This window comes from Bos mutus, chromosome 9, assembly GCF_027580195.1.
Source record: "Bos mutus isolate GX-2022 chromosome 9, NWIPB_WYAK_1.1, whole genome shotgun sequence".
NCBI classification, from domain to species: domain Eukaryota; kingdom Metazoa; phylum Chordata; class Mammalia; order Artiodactyla; family Bovidae; genus Bos; species Bos mutus.
Window position 1 is genome coordinate 69,297,847 of NC_091625.1, and position 16,411 is coordinate 69,314,257.

The 16,411-nt window shown below is 40.5% G+C and overlaps 1 protein-coding gene across 8 annotated transcripts in view; it reads right to left on the reverse strand.

The window, feature by feature from the left end:
• Nucleotides 1-15,833, reverse strand: part of EPB41L2 (erythrocyte membrane protein band 4.1 like 2) — a 210,926-nt gene extending 195,093 nt beyond the window's left edge. For all 8 annotated transcript variants that reach the window (XM_070376666.1, XM_070376673.1, XM_070376672.1 and 5 more), the window contains exon 1: nt 15,684-15,833. The gene's annotated coding sequence lies outside the window, so the exon portion shown is untranslated. The remainder of the gene's footprint in view (nt 1-15,683) is intronic.
• Between the last annotated feature and the right edge of the window lie 578 nt (nt 15,834-16,411).

Sequence of the window (16,411 nt, forward strand, 5' to 3'; positions counted from 1 at the left end):
CTTTCAAGTTTCTCAATGAAAAATACCCACCCAGTAATCAAATCATAACCTCATACAATGGTGTAATTGGCTCTGGTTCAAAAGGGCTCCTCTGGGGAGGGGAACACAAGCACAGATAGGGTACAAAGAGGAATTTACATATTCTCTGGGATAATAGTAGGACAGTAGTCATGACTTTAGACTCAGATGGCCTGGCTCAAATCCCTACTCTGCCATTAATTAGCCAAGTGACCTTGAGCAAATTAGTTAATCTTATGGTGCCTCAGTTTTCTTAAGAGGCAAACCCAGAATAACAGTACCAACCACACAGGACTTCTGTGAGGATTAAATGCATAATATGTGTAAAAGTACCCATAGGGTAGTGTCTGACACATACTAAGTATTCAAGAAATGTTATCTATTATCTATCATTATCAGCATTCTCTAATTCAATATGTGATATCTTTACAAAATATATATTAAACTACGTTCTAATTTAAAACAAAATATAAAGTAAACTATCTCCAACATAAAAGGCATGCTTATTAATTAGGAAAAGTACTTCAACTATTAAGTGAGTGTCAGCTTTGGCTATTATGCCAATCAATGTTTTACATGTGATTTCTCAGCGAACATATGACCATTGTTTAAGGCATATACTTTCCCCACTGTACTGCCAGACAGAACTACACATATGGCAAGTTGCTATGATTTTATAACCACATAGTCCCATTAAATTTCAGTCAGCTAAAAAAAAAATGTTTCACCTGGTCTTATTCCAACATATTGCCACAAAACTATGCTAAGCAAAAGAATGAGAGGCAGAAAAAAGAACTGAGAGAGGGAAAGAAAAAAGAAAAATCTAAAAAGAAAATCACTGCATCACTTTGCTGTATACCTAAAACACAGCACTGTAAATCAGTCATATTTCAATTAAATAAATAAAACAACAGAAATAAAAATAAATAAGAACATTAAAATCTAGCATTAACATAGACAGGAGCCATGGAAAAACAATTCATAGAAGATCAACATTACCTTGAGAATGCACTAGAATTTGAAAATCCATTCAGATTTGGTTTAGGAATTACGTTTTTGAGCACTGGCTAAAGCATTTCCTTTATGTCCACGGTACTGCATTTGGATGAAACGGCTTTCACTGGTTAAAACTCAGATGAAATTGCTTTTACTGATCAAAACAATAAATATACAGGTATTTATTCCAAAAGCATGACAACTGAATATGACGTAAATGAACTAATTTCTGTAATTCTACAAAATCAGTAATGAACATGAACTTTATTTTGGAGACCACAGAGCACATGCCAGTGGAGGGGGAGGGTGGGAATCTTACCTACTTACAAATGAAATTATATAGTATCCAGAATTTGCTTCAAAGTCATGAGAGTGGGGTGTATCAACAAGACTGGCCGGCCCTGTGCTGGTAATTGTCAAAGCTGGGTGAGGCTTCTCTATACTTCTGAATATTTTTAATTTTTTCCATAATAAAAAATTTAAAAAAGAAAAATACTCTTCTATTGCTGATAATGGTACATTTTTTCTCAAAAAAAAAAAAATAACACTTCAAAACATAATCAGATACAGTAAAAACATGACTTTAAAAAAACCTAATAACGGCAACAAAAAGAGAAAGTCTTAAAGAGCCACACTGGGGAGTGGAGGAAAAAAAGAAAAAAGAGCCATATTATCCTTCACTGTTCCATGTGTGCTGCGCAGAGCAAGTAACACAGATCACAGATCTATAGAATGCTCTAGATTCCACCCTCAAGTCTTTCCATTTAAGTCAGCCGCACTGAGGATGAAAGTGAGCTGGCCTCAATTAGGAGAAAAGTTGGAGCCACGTCTGCACTACACATGCTGCCCACAGCGGCAGCCGCTCGCCGCAGAGCTGCTCTAGCGGAGACTATCTTCCCCGCACCTTTATTTTTCTGTTTGGGGGTGGGGAGAGAGGGCGGAAGGAAGAAAAACGTTCACGTTCCCTTCTGTGCGTAATTTAAAACAGACAATCTTAGCATTAAGGAAATTAGGACTCCGGCTTTGCTGATGTTGATTTTAATGGCCAAGATCCAAAAACAGTTCTGGTTACAAGCCCATGGATAAACTTTTGATTCCTTTGTCAGTGGAGAGACCCAACTCATTACTTGGCACTCTAACCTTTCCCATACACAATTTGGATTCATTTTATTAAGAAAAAGAAGTCTGCCTTTTTCTCCCTAAGAGAAGTGAATTAAAGAACACTTTTTAAGGAAGATGTTCATTTAGCAGCTTGCCTCCCAGAGTCTAAAAGCAATTAAACAGAGAGTACTGGGGAAAAGTAAAAGATTATCATATAAAAATGGGCTCCAAAATGAAGACTGAATATGCACCATTGTCTAGCATATGACCACCGAGCCACATTTGCTTTTCAAATTCTTGTGAAAGCATTTGGCACCGTTTTCCAATAATCCCATAGGACTTCTACTTCCTTGTTTTTTCAATAGTATTTCAAAACGTTGACACATTTATTGAACTATTTTTGGAAGACCTAGCTCTGTCTACCTTCAGGGCTCAAGATACAAATATATAAAAGCTACAGACAGCTATAAAACTTGGCAGGCTTCCTGAGTTCTCCAAGAAAACTTCAATTGGCAACTCCATTAACATCAAAAGAACACACACACTAGAGGGAACAACTCTGGACACTGGGAGACCTTGGCTGTGCCTGAAGCTCCATTACTAAATTGCTGAATGGCTTTGAGAACGTTTAACTCCTTCCTAACTCACTTTCCTTACCTGAAACAGAAGTCTATGCCACAGTCAGCATACTTACAGTTTTGTTATCTATTAGGAGAAATCTTATTTTAAACCTGGCCAAAGTTTATCAACCTTTAGTAATCAGACCGACTTTATAATTTTTGCCAAATCCAAACAGCCACTGTATTATTATTGATGTGACACTTCTCCTTATATCGTCACTTTAAAATACCTACTTTAGCCTTATAGTACGTAATATCAATGAAATCATAGTTTTGAATACTTGGGTATTTTTCTGATAAACACTGACATGTGTATTTAACCATTAAAAGAAAAAGATTTATCTGTGTACCACCTCAAATCATTCTAACATACCACCACATTTTGGGGAGATACTGCCCTGATCTATTTGCCTATAACTTCCTCTACATTAATGTATAAAGTATTTGAATTAATAAACCGCTAAAACCCACTCAGCAACTTAACCAACACTAATCACATGTACTCATTAGCCCTGGGATCATCCTAGAGCTTCTCAGACCTTTCAGCCACTACCTTATTCAGAACCTCCATTTTTGTTTCACTTTTCCCAAAAGTCACACACAAAAACCCCTAATGTGTGTGTTCCCATTAGAATAAATCCCACTCTCTATTTATGCTCTAGTAATGAAATTTTTCACCCTTAAATTATCTAACAGAACCCCCATGAGTTCAAAGTTTCCTCTAATAACCAAAGAATATTCAAATAGTCAAAGAATATTCAAGTTTATATATGCCAATCATGTGTCAGTCTAAAGAGACACACTAAGATATTCAGTAAATTCCATAATAAGGTTGCCATTCTGATACATATACATCAAATTGGTTTCTATTGTGTATTTTTAAATCTAGATTCAAATATATAAGATTAAGTGTGTGTACTGAATTAATCCTTGAAATATCACAAGAAAAAAAATATAGTACATTTTCTGAGCTCTTCCTAAGAAGCACTTTCTTATTTAATGACATATCAGTCACCCACTCCCACCCACCCTAGAGGTTGACTCAATCGTGTGACTTTTCTGTTTTTCTCTCTATATATAACTGAAGTTCAACTCAGTTTCTGGCATGAAGAAAAAGGACAATTTTATTATGGCTGCAGTTCTTACCAACTGTGAGTACCACAATAATCTTGGAAATTTATTTTTATCAATTGAAAACTCTAAAACCAGTGGGTTGAACATGAGTTAATTTCTGCTCACTCCCAAAACCACACTAAATGACAGAAGGAAAATTAAAGGAAAAAAAAAAGGTACAAACCCACAAAAAGAAAGAAAAAGGGAGGGGACAGGCCAGCAGATGAGATATATCAATAGAATTTTAGAAGATGGAAAACAGATGTACAAAGTAACTGACTTAGCAGAGCAGAGAAAGTCTAAACTTGAATTGCTATTCTGGTGGGAACCTACCAAAAACAATGTGATTGTTGGAGAAGCCCTGAGAGCCTTAGGAATTGAAACTTCCAGAAACTTCTGAGGGCTGAGATATGAGAGAGAGTTGAAGACAGGGATCTGTTGGAAATAAGGGCAAGGAATGTTTAAATTACACATACACTCTCATCAAACCTTGGCAGCCAGAAGACAAGAGGTTCACTCTACAGAACTTAAAAAAGAAAGGCTTTGCATTCAGAGGGCAGAGGTGAGGTTCTACACAGTAAAACAGGGAGGTCCAGTCACTCAGTCAACAAATATTTACCAAGTGCCTACTCTGCACAGGCACTGCTGTAGGTACCAGAAATACTGGACAAAAGAAGACAGAAAGATTTGCCTTCATCCAGCTTACATTCTGCTGCTGCTGCTGCTAAGTCGCTTCAGTTGTGTCCAACTCTGTGCGACCCCTTAGATGGCAGCCCATTAGGATCTTCTGTCCCTGGGATTCTCCAGGCAAGAATACATTCTAGTAAGAGGAGATTCAATAAACAAAAAGTAAAATATAAGGGTATCAGATGACAGCAATACACATTGCAGAAGAAAGAAAACACAAGGGATTCAGGACACACTGGGGTAGAGGAGGTGGGAGCTGGGTTGTAGTTTCAAATAAATGATCATGGAAGCCAAACTCTGATGGAGCTAAGGCAGTAAGCTGTGCAGGTATCTGCGGGAAGAACATTTCAGACAGAGAGAAAGCAAAGGGGGACATCGAGATGGGCAGAATTGGAGAAACAATATACACGAAAAAAGAAACGGACATTATCAGAAAGAATATTCAGTAGTGAAGGAACAGCTTTGAAAATAGGAAAGCAAAAAAGTTCAATAGAGAGATTAGAAGAAAACACTGAAGTAATTTCCGAAAAGAGGGAACAAAAGGACAAAGAGATGACATCAGAGAGAAAAAAGTAACAAAACTGAAGGCAATGCAGGAAATTCAACATCCAAATTAACAGGAGTTCCAGAAAGAACAGAGAACAAAGAGGGAGTCATTATCATAGTGGAATATTTCTGAAAGACAAGAGTTTCCAGCTGAAAGGGCCCAGTGAGTGCTCAGCACAATGAGTAAGACTCCCAAATCATAGCACATCATCATGAAATTTCCAAACACCAAGTTCAAAGATAAAAATCCTGAAAACTTCTAAAGAAAGCAAACTAGGCACATACACTGAATCAGAAACTAGAATCCAGTCAGTCTTCTCAAGAGAACATTGGGATGCTCTAAAATATTAATACAATGAAGCAACACCTTCAAAATTCAGAGGGAAAGTAACCACTAACTTAGAATTCTATACCCAGCCACACTATAAATGCATTCAAATTGAGAGTACAAAAAGGCATTTTAAGAGCGGGGAAAGTTGCTTTTAAATAACAAGGTCTCAAGAAATTCACCTTTTTTGCACTTTGTTGGGAAACTACTGGAGGATGTACTCATGTAAAGTAAGAGATAAAGAAGAAGTCTGGCACCCTGAAGTTAAGAAGAAAGGAAAAGAGAAATTTCAATGATCCTATGGAGGGGAGCATGGCAACCCACTCCAGTATTTTTGCCTGGAAAATCCCATGGATAGAGGAGCCTGGCGGGCTAGAGTCCATGGGGTTGCAAAGAGTTGGACACGACTGAGGTGACTTAGCACACACACAGGCACTGCAAAGCAGTTCTAGAAATAAACCAGCCCAGGAAGGATGTCCTTAATAAAAAAAGAAAATGGTTTGCAATATGGTTTTCAACACAGTTTAGAGTTAAATTAAGGATAGGAACAAAGAAAACTAAACAAATGAGGAAGAAGTAGGCAATTAACTTCAGGATAAAGCAAAAAGTTGTAAAAGAAAGTATATGCAGCCAAAGCAGGATACACAGCTTGGCTGCTGACTGTATGTGTTGTAGAAAGAGAGAAAAGTGTGCATTTCTGTTGGGGATGAGGGAGTCAGTAAAGGAGAATAACCCCAACCAAGGTGGAAAGTCAATAGCTACTACTGTCTAAAATGGAAAAAGCAAGAAAATCATGGTTTTAAACAAAACACATAGATAATAAAACCAAAAGAACTGAAAGTAGTTGCCTCTAAGGAGCAGAAATCTGTCATGAAGGGACATGAAAAGCAGGCATCTGCTGCTTTTCTTTATAATCCCTACACTAGTACCTGACTTTCTAAATTATATACTAGCCCCCTGGGGAATGCCATTTGCACTGTGAATGAAGTAACAAAAAGTGTAAAACTGCTTAAAAAATAAAAACTGAAAAGGAAGGAGGCACACATTTTATTCTGATGTGTTTTATACTCTGGGACATTTTTCTTACATTGAAACATCAGCCTGGCAACATTACACTAATGTGAAAAGCAAGATGAGGAGGGCTCTCGCCATTCCAGCTTGATTCAAGAATCATGCAGCTAAAAGCAGGACTCTGCTTCATAATCACACCATAACAAAAGAAACGAGAAGGCAGAAACCAGTTAGGAAAACAAGTTTCCCTTTTGTTAAGTCAGATACTGTAGATACCAATAAATTTCTGAAATCTTCGAGTTCTACAGAGTAATAAGCATTAATCAATTAAAGCAAGTAACTCACCCTCCCCTGCAGAAGAAACAGAAGTTTTAGCAGCACACAAGCTGGGTGCCCTTGAGCAAATTATTCTGGTTTTAAGCCTCAAGTTTTCATCTGTAAAATGAGCATACCAGCTATTTCAAGGTGTTGTTATAAGAAGGATTGGGGATATTAACATGTATAAAGCACCAACTACAGTAGCTGGCTGTTGTTGTTCAGTCTGTGCTCCAAAGGTTAATTTTCTTCCTTTTTCACCTGTTTATTATCAATGCTTCCAGCCTTATCAGATGACGCACAATGAAACCTAGAACAAGGCTAAGCCACAAGCATAAAATGCACTTGTCCAGCGCAGACAAAGAAGACAACACAGCTGGTGGGACAGCACCTCCAGCCAGGATGAAGGCTGGATGGAAGGCAAGCAAGAAGTGTCAAATAGAAGCCTACATCATGGAGGAATAGTATAGAAACAAGAAGGAAGAAAATAAAGAAAGTGAATTAGACCGATTTCAGATATCCAACTACGTATTTAAAGAAAATACAAAGGAAAAGGAACAGGTTAACTACACTGCTGCTGCTGCTAAGGCACTTCAGTCGTGTCCGACTCTGTGCGACCCCATAGACGGCAGCCCACCAGGCTCCCCGTCCCTGGGATTCTCCAGGCAAGAACACTGGAGTGGGTTGCCATTTCCTTCTCCAATACATGAAAGTGAAAAGTGAAGTCGCTCAGTCTCTTTGAGACCTCATGGACTGCAGCCTACCAGGCTCCTCCGTCCATGGAATTTTCCAGGCAAGAGTACTGGGGTGCCATTGCCTTCTCCGCTAGAGGGCTGAAATCAGCAAAATTCACACTGTGAGAAACCACATAAAACAACTAATCAAATTTCTTCAACATACAAACTACTGCAAGGAGAAATAAAGAGATGAAGGGGAAACTAGAGCTTATCAGTCTTAGAAGATACACTAACCAAACAACCTAAATGGGAAAAGAATTTGAAAAAGAATAGATGCATGCATATGTTTAACTGAATCACTCTGTTTGTTGTACACCAGAACTAATACACATTGTTAACCAACTATACTCCAACATAAAATGTTAAAAAAGATGTACCAACCAATCAGAACATGAGGATCTTAAACCAATCTGGATTCAAACTAGCTTTTTCAAAAATTGATACTTAAGATAACTGGAGATTTGAATATCAAAAACTGAATATCTGATGAAATTAAGGAATTTTCAGTGTGATGATGGTACACCAGTCATGTCTACCAAAGAGTTATCTTCCTAGATATATATACCAAAATATTGAGTGATGAAATGAAAATAAAAGGTCCTCTAAAAAACCTGAATAACATACAAACAAGTTACAGCTATGGGGTACGGCAGTGTCACACTAAGCTTCAGAGAACCAGGCAATCTGCTTCTGAGAAGGAGTGACGAACTCTGGGAAGAACCTCGGAAGAGCGTTCTTTCCACATCTGACTGAGGATCTACTGCATGCTAGGCTCCAGAAACCATGACTGACTGTGAACCAGAGGTCAGTCTTTGCTAAGGGAGAGGTGGGGGATGACCTCTGGCCCTAAAGGTAGAAAAGCCCCACTGCCCGGGACACCTTCTTGAAAGTCACAGAGACTGGGTCCTTTTTGCATATTTCAAAATTGCTATTTAGTAAAAAGAGATTCATCTCATTTTACTGAATTTACATCTCACTTAGTGAAATTCATTTCATTTACTCAATGAAAACTCATTGAGTTGAGTTTTCAACTCAACAGTCTAAAGGAGCCAGGTTTTTGATGCAAATGAATGGAACGGTCCAGTGGTAATCTGAAGGAAAATGGGAGGGACTTGGGCCAAGTAGGGAGAGCATGATCTGTGCTATATGGGGCAGGACCTCCTCAGCACTCCAAGAGAGGAATGGGGGCCCAGTGTTGCCAAGGTCCTCCAATTTCCCCAGAGAAACCTAAAGTGAAGATATTTCTGTGACTTTCCTGGTGGTCCAGTGGCTAAGACTCCATGCTCCCAATGTAGGGGGCCGAGGTCAGATTCCTGATGTGGGAACTACGTCCTACACGCCACAACTAAGAGTTGGCATGCCACAACTAAGACCTCGTGCAGCCCAATAAATAAATAAATAAAATTTCTTTTTTAAAAAAGATATTTCTGTGAAACCTCCTGATTTCTTAACATTGTCAACTAATTGAAAGGTAAAACACTGTTATGGGGAGAACATGTCTGCAGATCTACTTCATGTAAAAAAGATGTACTGGATGTAAAAAGGTCATATTTTAATGCCATATGTAGAGATTTAAACACCATCAATAAAAATTTCATTAACAACTTTCTTGCACCAAGCTCACTGAAGTTACAGAGAAAGTTATAATATGATAGCATATACAAACAAATTTTACACTCCAAATCAGTTACCTCCAGCAACATAATAAAAAAGACTACAATCTGTCTGTGATACTGAAATTAGATCCAAACAGTTTTTCCACCTATATGCTTTTTAAACACTGCCAAAAGCAGTGGGTAGTTTGTTAAAAAAAATTCTAGAGATACTGTACTGAAACTGTGAAAAAAGTGGTTTTAACTTGTGATTACCATAGGAAATTACAGTTTCATATCAAAGACTGTACTTCCACATAGATAATTATTCCTGATCACTGCAAAAAAAAACAAAAAACAAAAAACTGCTTACACATATTCATATGAAACTCACTAGATCTTTTCCTAACCTAACAATTTTCACAGAGGCCAGGCCCTGTGTGAAGCATTTTATAAGCACTAGCTCATTTAGTCCTCTTCTAACTGTCTGAGGTAGGTTATGATTATTAATCCCCATAGTGAAGGAAACTGAGGCCTTGAAAAGTATTTCACCTAAGGTTCCACTGGCATAAATGGCAGTCTAACCAACACCAATGTGTGGACTTGTCACTGATCTCTTCTAATTAATATTTTCACCAAAGAAATTTGTAAGGAAATAACGGCACATTAAGTTCAAGGTAAGAAAATGACAGGCCAATATTATATCAGAATTTAGTTTAACCTTGACAATGGGCTAAAATGGGACAACTAAAAGAATTCAACTGAAAGGAAATAAGCACAATAGTGGGGGCATGAAAGTGCAATGGGGTAACACACACACAAAAAAAGGAAATCTCTTAAGACTTTGATTCTCTAATCTCAAAAATAAGAATAGAACTACATCAGCAGTTTTTAACATTTTCTGTTTTCCCAAAACCCTTTCAAAATCTCCTCCCGAAAATCCCTCTCTCTCTGACACACATACACACTTTACTTAACAGTCTCAGGCAGTTCGTGAATCCGTGGGGCCCACTCACCCCGGGCAATATCTTCCCCACTAAACCCACACTTCTCACCTCAAGGTCAAGAATCTAAATGATTCTCACCCTCCCTTCTGGTACCTTAGGGGGATGAAGTGAAGATGAAAAACAAGTAGACTAACTAGACAAAAAGGAAAAGATGTAAGAATTAAAGCCAAGTGTAAATTACATATTAATTTAGTACTTCAGGATACTGGGATGTGTACATATATTAATAGACTACAGGAAACTCAAAAACATGATTAAACTTAGCACTTTTTTATCATGGTGGTAGGTCCAGCTTCAGCTCTCATCAGGAGGTCTAGAAACCTGAATTCAGAGCTTGGAAAAAATGATTAGAGAGTTGGTAATCAGACTTATGCGAAAAGTTTTTAAAATCACAATTTTTCTTGGAAAAAGGCAATTAGAGGGTAACGTAAGTCTTCAAGTATTGAAAATTCTTTCACAGAGTAGACATAAAGGCCATAAAAAGAGCAAAGCAAGAGGAAGCTGGCTTTTTCGTAAACATATGAACAATTTAGTTTAAATATCAATACAATGAACTCCCCTAACTGACCTAGACAAGGTCCTACAGATGAACATGTGACAAAATCATTTTGGAACTCTTTCCATGCCCTCTGGTTCTTAACCTGGAAAGAACTAAAACCATCCCCATGACATTCAACTTAGTTATAAATGTGAAATGTCCACTGGGCTACGAAAGCAAATCTTATGATAGTTCTCAGAGCAAATAAAAAGATAATTCTTATTCTTCAAATTGATTTCATATTACTGTAAAGATTATTTCTGAGGCAATCGATATACATTTAGACCTTTATGGCTCTATCTAATACACTAGATATCAGGCTTCCCCGGCGGCACTAGTGGTAAAGAACCTACCCGTCAATGCAGGAGACATAAGAGATGCAGGTTCGATCCCTGGGAAGATCCTCTAGGGGAAGAAATGGCAACCCACTCCAGTATTCTCGCCTGGAGAATCCCCATGGACAAGAGGAGCCTGGCAGGCTACAGTCCACAGGGTCACAAAGAGTCGAACACAACTAGAGCTACTTAGCACATATGCACAATACACTGAAGTAAAAAATAATAATAATAATACCAAAATGCAGAGTATATGTGATATGAAAACATATTTCTATTTTAAAAGTAACTAAGTATATGAAATTAGTCCAAATTCAACCTTTGGTGGGGGAATAAAAAGCAGAAAGGACTTCCCTGGTAGTCCAGCGGTTAAGAATCTGCCAGCCAATGCAGGGGACATGGGTTCTGGGAAGACTCCACGTGCTTCAGCACAACTAAGCCCACAGACCACAGCTACTGAGCCTAAACTCTGGAGCCTGTGCTCCACACAGAAGCCACCGCGATGCCTGCGCACCACAACTAGAGAAAGCCCACAGACGTAACAAAGACCCAGCATAATCAAGTATTTATTTAATAAATAATTATTTTTAAAAGCAGAAGCAGTATGGATGTACTCATAAGCCACCTGAGGTCTACCCCATACAAAGGGGAAAGCAACATCACTTTAAAAAAAAAATGAGAAAATTGAGAAAAATCACTAACACTCTCATTTAAATCAATGATATCCCAACCATCAGATATTTAGGAAAATAAAGTACAGGTTATCTACCCTCCTAGACATGAGAAACATGCATCTAAGAAACCTATATAGATTAAGCCAACCACAGAACAAAAGGAAATAATAAGAGTAAGAAAACCAAATCCTCTATATGAAATATAACCTACATAACATTTCTACATGCAACCGTACCAGATTCTACAATGTCAATTCCAACTTTCAAAAAATCCTCACTAAATGCACTTCCAATATATTACATAAACTTTCATCAAATTATTAAGTACCAACAATGTTATAGGCACTTCACATAACTCTACAAATGGACTCCCTTTCTCCTATAAAATATATATACTTTATAGAAAAAAATTAAAAAAAAATATTAACCATCATCATTTATTTCTAGTTGACATTAGAAATTATTTCCTTCCTTTTTGGCTTACCTGTAACATCTAAGTAACAACAGTATTTACACTTGGAAGCCAGTCCCCTATATGTAAGGATGCCAGGCACTGACTCCATTTTTTATTTTAATCTGGGGCACTGCTCTGTCAGAGGAATGATAGAAATCTTATGAGTATCAGGTTGCTGGTTTATGCCAAAACATGGCATTCCCAAAGGGCACTCTGTCTGGAATCTGTGGGGAATCATATACAAATCTTCTATGAACTGAGGCCTTCCAAAGAGGCTGGAAATGTTTGTGTGTTGGGAAAGGGCTGAGAGTGGATCTGCTGACTCCTAAAGGTCCGGCCCTGAGATTCCAAGATTCTATAAACGGGCAGTAAATTAGAGTTTGGCTAGTATTTGCTGAGTACTGAAGCCAGCATAAACATTTACTTGAGGCTTTTAAATGTGTAAGGGTAGCCAGTGGTTAGGTACAGTAATTCTGAATCTGAAAAAAACAAGGCCACTGGATGTGTTTCTAAATAAAGGTGGGGGCGGGGTGGGGGGGCGGTCAGCATATTTCCTTTGTTTTCTCTGAGTAAACGATACAGACTTTTAGAAATGCAAGATTGGATCCTCAGCAATATTGATCCCTAAAAACTATATTAATGCCTTATACAGATACTAGCAATTCGTACTTCTTCAGAAAGTCCGCACATAGTCTCTAAAAAGACTATGTCCGTTCAAAAAACAAAGGAAAAGGCCTATGCTTTCCTGTGGAAACAGAAACAAAACCAAATCTTCAAAAATATTTAGCATTCAGCTATATAAAACATAAAACCCCACATTCCTAAATAAAATGGCAAAGACAGAACCTTTGTAGTTCTCTAGTCAGTTATATGAGAGTGGTGATTCAGGGTAAAACCCGACCTTAAACATAACTATACAATATTACTAAATTACAGAGTAATTTTACCAATAAATATTTCAGTTAAGGACTGCTTTGTCATCTTTGCAAGTATTTTTAGTTGAAAGCAAGTGGTTGGCAAGTCCACGTGGACATGGTTCTGATTTTTAAAAAATCTATTTTTAAGATCTGGTGACTGGATAGGTTTTCTAAACTCAGTTCTTTCGAACGGGTAATTTGGAAAGGGTAAACCACAAGAACGTTACTTAAGAAGCAAAGGACCTAACAAGCTTACCAACTCAGATCAACATAAAACTAACTTAGAAACCTCCAAATCTAATGATGGGCCCAGTCATTAAAGCCTATACGTACACAAAACTGAACTGAAAGCTACCTCTCCAAATACAGCAAGGGCTATCTGAATTCTCTTGTTTTATATTTCCATAGTTGTTTGAGGGTGGGCTTCTCTTTGCATTTGTCTCCTAAATCTGCAAATCTGCTCCTTTTTACTTGGAATTAAGTTTCAGATTTTAACATACATACCCAGTTATATATATATGTATATATATACAGACACCCAGTTTAATATATATACCCAGTTGAGAATACTATATAGCAGTTTAAATTTTTTATTGAAGTTAGTAATAATTTTACTGAAATTCATTAAATGATTTTTTTTAATCACTTTTCATTGTTTTAGGCAATCCCCATCCAATTTAGGTATCAAGAATCTGAAGTTGGGGGCTCCACTCAACCACTTATTTTCTCTGGAAGGTCTAACTTTGACTAGAAATAAAAGATTAAAGCACTGTTATGACTAGGTCTTTCTTAAAGAGGGATGTTTTAAAAGGGAAGAAACTGTCCCCTCCTGTTACTCTAAATGAGCAGCCTCTTGTTCTCAGCAGTCCTTCTGCACACAAGACCACTACTGACTTCAGTGGGAATTCTGCCCAAGAAGTGAGGAAGACAGGGTAGGATTAAATTAGCCCTAAATCCACCCCATTGTTCCAAGTCATTACCACTTGTACAGTTCTCCAATAACCTCTATAAAGTAGACATCTGAGATTTGACGGTGATTTCTCCAATTGAATTTTAGGACTGACCCCTGGAGCTCTGACAGGTGACACAACCTAGCTCTTTAAAAGCTGTGTCAGCCTGATGGATGCACTCAGCTGGCCCTTATCACAATCGAAGATTGTGATTTCTCACAGCAGAGTCCTGCAAACGGAAACTGAATAGGATTAAGTACTATTCGTTTCCGAGTAAAACCTGTTCACAGACAGAATTTTAAATCCCAGTTCCTGCGGCCAAGGAACTGACTCAGTTTCCCAAGAGGAAATGTGATAGGACGCGAGTTAAAACTCAAATTCTCCATACAGTATTATAAATCGAGAATACAGAAATAGCTGACTCCGGTGAAAGAAGAAAAAAAAAAGGGAAAAATAAAAAGAGAACTGAAAAAAATGCAAGAATAAAGGATAAACTGTTATGATTCATTTTTTAAAAAAAGCTTTAACAGTAACAAGAACAAGATGCCTGGCATACACGTGCCATTTCAGACGCGAGAAGTTCAAAAAACTGAGGAAAGGATGTGATTCAGAAAAGAGAACATACATTCACAGATCCTCTAGGTTCTTCCTTCCCTCTCACCCCACTAGAGCTCTTAAAAACGGCCAGCTGTGCTGTTCATGGGGAATGCAATTTAAGGCGTCCTAAGTCAGAGGGAAGGATCCACACAGACCCCTTCCCAAAATAACAGACTAGGCAAGGGCTCTTCTAACCTCGTCAAAACACCCTGACCTCAAGGGAGATGAGAGATCTCAGAAATTATGACCGACCTCTTCCCAAGCTGCCCGGGGCAGGGACTCCTGCTGGGGATTTAGACTCTGATTCGAACCCTGCTCGCTCCTGGTCCTTACCCCAGCAGCGCAACTAAAACTGCTCCCAACTCTGCCGTCAAACAGAGGAGAAAAATAAGCCATCGCTGGTGAGATAGCCTGGGTGCCGGGACGGCAAGGATCAGAGAGCAAAACGTGCGTTTTTCTCCACTTTGGTCGGGAGGTCAGCGTCTGGAGGGACGGAGCGAGTGACGCCGCCCGAACCCAGCTACCCGGAGTGCCCAGGCGCGCGGCCCGCCCCGGGACGCGTGGCGTCCTCCGCCCGCGTTTCCTCTTCCAAAACCATCATGCTGAAGGGCAACTCTGCTGCCGCCGCGTGCCCCCGGCCCGGAAGGAGGGGGCCGCTCCGCATCTGGACAGGCTCGCGCGCCGCGGCCCGCGCCCAGGATGGAGCCGGATCCCTCCTGCAGCCGCGCCGCGGGGCCCGGGACGCGTGACCCTGAGCCCACTGCACCCCCGTGAGGCCGGCGCAGTCCTCCCCGTGCCCCCACCTCTCTCGGCGCCGACCAGACGCGGCCCCCGCTCTCACGAAGAGAGAAGCAGGGGGACCGCAGTGGAGCGGAGAAGCAGGGATCCGGCCTGTAGCAACAGGACCGGTCCCCGGGTCGGGAATGGGGAGGAGGGCAGACAGGGAGCCGCAGAAAACCCCAACATCGGCAGCCCTCCCCCTCCCGGTGGGACCGTCCCGCCACCGCTTCCTGCCCGGGATCAGCTTCCCAGCTGCAGCCACAGGAAAAATCCGAGCCGCCCCTGCAGATCCGCAGAGACCAGACGCTCGGCCCCGGGATTTCCCCGTCCCGGGCCAGCCATTCCGCAGCTCCGCACGCCTCCTTACCCGGACGCCGCACTCAGGAGCTCGCTCGCCGCCGGGACCAGTCCCGCTTCAGCCCAGTCGCCGGCCCGCCGCGTCCGCCTCCTCCCTCCGCTAGGTTTCAAATTGAAATTCCCTGGCTGGGGCCGTCAGAGGACTAGCGCCCCAGCCCCGCCCCCTCGCGGCGGAAGCTCCTCCCGCATCCCCGCCGGACGCGCCCCCGGTGCGGAAACCCCGCGGGCCACGACACGCCCCCTACGGCCAGGCCACGCCCCGCCCCCTTCCCCGCTAGTCCGACCGACTCTTTCAGCGGGATTAGCGGCTCGCGGTCGCCGGGTACCCAGCGCGGAAAGGACGCGTCTCGCCCTGGGAGCTACCCTAGATAATGACTGCTGATGCCTGTGTTCAAGCCGCTCTTACCCGCGCATCCAGATATTAAATGCCCTTTTATCAACTTCCAAAAGTTATTTCTTAAAAGTGAATCCACTGACTAAACCTTTCTTGAGCACCTATTCGGGAGCAGACCCCAAGCTAGGCCCTGGTGAAACAAAAATAAGGAAAACTAGATTCTCCTCTGTCTAGAGTGGAAGAAATGCTTTCACAGAGAGAACAGGGAAAGGGAACCGTTTATTCCTCCTGTGGGAGGCACGGGAGGGATTGGGGAAGCCTCCTGGAAGAGGGGCTTTTATACTGAACCCAAAGTGTGGGTAGATCTCCAGGCAGGGGCCTAGGAGCCTGGACTGCAGAGCAGA